The sequence below is a fragment of the Bison bison genome, unplaced genomic scaffold (assembly GCF_000754665.1).
Source record: "Bison bison bison isolate TAMUID 2011002044 unplaced genomic scaffold, Bison_UMD1.0 scf7180017864379, whole genome shotgun sequence".
NCBI classification, from domain to species: Eukaryota; Metazoa; Chordata; class Mammalia; order Artiodactyla; family Bovidae; genus Bison; species Bison bison.
The window spans coordinates 11,742,012-11,745,708 of record NW_011494951.1 but is presented as its reverse complement, the minus strand read 5'-3'; positions in this window follow the sequence as shown (position 1 = coordinate 11,745,708).

Here is a 3,697-nt window from a genome sequence, read left to right as displayed (position 1 = left end):
AAGGGGACGACAGAGGATGAGATGGTTGGATGGCATCACTGACTCGATGGACGTGAGTCTCAGTGAACTCCAGGAGTTGGTGATGGACAGGGAAGCCTGGTGTGCTGCGATTCATGGGGTCACAAAGAGTCGGACACGACTGAGTGACTGAACTGAACTGAACTGATAATATAGCAAGCCCTGTAAAGTGTCATAAGGTTTCCAATTTAATCCTGATTTCAATTTTATGGTATAAGATATTTGGGTTCAATCCCTGGGTCAGGAAGATCCCCTAGAGGAGGAAATAGCAACCCCCTTCAGTATTCTTGCCTGTGGAATCCCATGGATAGAGGTGCCTGGTGGGCTATATAGTCCACAGAGTTGGGCAAAGTCAGACATAACTGCAGTGACTTAGAAAGCACACATGTATTATGCTAATTAAATGAAATAAAGAAGTTTATACATAGAGAAGTTCAATGACTTATACAACATTCAATGTCACATCTGAGGTTAAACTAAATTTTGCCTGACTCCATATCCTGTGTGTCCATATCCTGTGTGTGTTTAATTACTACAGTACAACACAATTTGAAAAGAAGAGAGAGGGCAAACTTTACATTTAATACTTTAAGCAGGAGAGCAAAATGAAAATCCACCCATGGGCAGTTTTTAGAAGTAGCTTTGTCACATAAGATCTCCTTGGGAATCAGTGGGGCTCAGCTTATGTTAGATTAATCAAGATCTCAGTTCAAAGTTATATGAGATGAATCTTTCAAAAGAAGTGACATTGTTGTGGAATGCTCAGTCTCCCATTCAACAACTGACTACAGAAACTCTCTAGACAGTTTTTCAATTTTCATGGGGGCTTAAGGAAGAAAAATCAGACTTTGATCTCATAACCTGTTTTTGGATATGATATACTCTTTCAAGTCACTAGTGGACATGCCACATGTTGAATGATCTTGTAGTGGTGGCATCTGAAATATAAGAACGTCAAATAATGGCTGAGGTTCTTTACCACACTGATATTCTAAATTCAAATGATATATCATAAAATTCCTACAGCAGTAGAAAATCTTTCAACAGCAGACCCACCATAGTACTTTGGTTAAGAAGTGAGAATAGGAGTCTGTCAATGTACACTCTGAAAATTTAATTACATTTCTATGCTTCAGTTTTATTACTTGTAAAGATAGAAAAATATCTATCCATAGAATAATACGAGGATTTGATGAAATGATGCATGCCAAATGATTGTAAAATGCATTGATAAATTTATTGTTTACTGCTTTCACCACTATCAGTATCATCTTTAATGCAAGTAACTAGGTATCACAGTGAATATATCAGGGCTACAGTTCTTAGAAAACCCAAATTAAAACCGTTCAAGAAAACAAGTTATAGTTTGCCTTGGTTGTTTTATTGGTAGTGGCAGTTATACTCGATTTATGTTTGTTTAGAGTTTACAACATTTTTATTGCAGCATGTCTGTTCATTTGTTGTTTCCAGTTTTAACCAACTTGTCTGAATCAGCAATTCCTGCTAATAATCTGCAAACAAGTATAAAAGTTTAGTAAGCCATTATGAAGTTCTTGAATATATACACACACACACACACACATATATATATATATATTGCTTTAGATGACAAGCATAAAAGTAAATACAGCAGGTCTGATTTTATAAATGAAGATATGATGACATAAATAAAAATAAAATAAAGTAGTAGAACCAGGATTAGAGTCCAGGACTCCAGAAACTTGCTTTTTCTCTTTATTTTGGGGCCTTTTTGTTCCAGTGATATAAAATCAAAGAGGACACAGGCTGTTGGAGAGTCACACACACATGCACACACAAGAAAATTCAAGAAAGTCCTTTTCATGATTATTGAATTGATTCATTAAAAAAAGGAAGACAAAGAGTTAGGGATAAGAATCTGAATATTATAAGCACAGAAATGACATCTGTGCAACATAAATACATTATTATTTTTCTCATTTAAGAGTTTGAATTCATCTTTTTTCAATCAACTTTTTGCTTTTAAAGATCTAGTTCCCGACGAAGACTGGATCCTCTAGAAGATTGCAGGTCATATTGTTGGAGCAGGGAGAATTACAGGGTTCCCACACATAACAGAGAATAGATCCCCATTATTTGTTTCTCTTCTTACTCACCATAGTGTTACTGACTTAAGCCAACATTACATATCTTTAATTGCCTGCAAGATATTCCATCTCACCATATTTTTCATTGACATTCATCCTAAGGTTTTTTCACTTGGTAATTTCTCCTTCTGCCTATATAATACATTTTCCCATTATAGTCTCAGTTTAGAAGTTAATTAATAAGTACAGAGACACGGTTGTCCTTCAAAAGAATGTTCCTGTGACCTCACACCAGACACCATTATATCCACACTCTAGAGTCAAGAAAGAGACATAAACTAGGGAAAGGAAAGCAACAATTATATGCACGTGTAAAAGATTTACTGAAACCAAGCAGTTTATTTGTATAGAACACACACACATACACAATGGGTCTTATTTTTAAGAGAAGGCAGATCCTGTACCCATGATGTCAAAGATAACATGAATTTTGTTGGGAGTGGGGTTCAGGATGAGGGGAAACATGTATACCTATGACTGAGTCATGCTGATGTATGGCAAAAGCCATCACAATATTGTAAAGTAATTATCTGCCAATTAAATTCAATAAATAAAATTTTAAAAAGATAAGATGAATTTTGAGACAATTGTCTGGGCATTTCAACCTACTGAATAAGCAATTAAAAGTAAAGATACGTTAATGTGTATTATGTACCAGTTATGTAAGTGTTTTACAAATATCTACTTGTTTTTCCTCTAATCATCACAGAGTAGTTAAATGACTTTATTAAGATCACATAACCAGTTAGTATATATTCTATATGTAGCAAAGCTAAGATTTCAACCCAGTCATCTCTTACATAACTGATATGCTCTTATCTGTTATTTTAAACTACCTCCCAAGACCACAGTTATTCTATAGATTTATCCAGTTTATCTGTGGGAGCATTCTCCCTAGAATTTTTCTCAACTATACTTTCCTGTACATGGAAGAATATGATTTTAGGATCTGAAAAATAGGGGTTGACCTATAAGGCCTTTGCCAGCTCTTCTGGTTCTACCAGGACTTATCAACTCAGCCAAATTAATTATTTTTCATCTTGAAAGGATTCAGTACCATCTCTTAAAGTGCACAGTTTTTAAAGTCACTGCCTCTTAAAGCATCATACCTGAATAACATTCTCTAGCATCAGTGAAGATTTTAATTATTTTTTAAATAAGGTGACAAAAAAAGAAAAAAGAAAAGAAGCCAAATACATCACAGAAAATGCCTTAAAGGTGATTTTATTATCCTTATCTTTGCCTCTTTAGAAGGAAGAATAAAAGTATACTTTATTAATCAATCACTCAAATCAATTCGTGTATTCTGATGCCATCTATTTCAGATGAGAAAGACAAGAAAACCAAGAAGATGTTGGAGAATAATTATACCATGCGGACTGAGTTCCTACTTGTTGGATTCACAGATTATCTACCTCTCAGTTCAGTTCAGTTCAGTTTAGTCACTCAGTCGTGTCCGACTCTTTGTGACCCCATGAATCGCAGCACACCAGGCTTCCCTGTCCATCACCAACTCCCGGAGTTCACTCAGATTCACGTCCATCAAGTCAGTG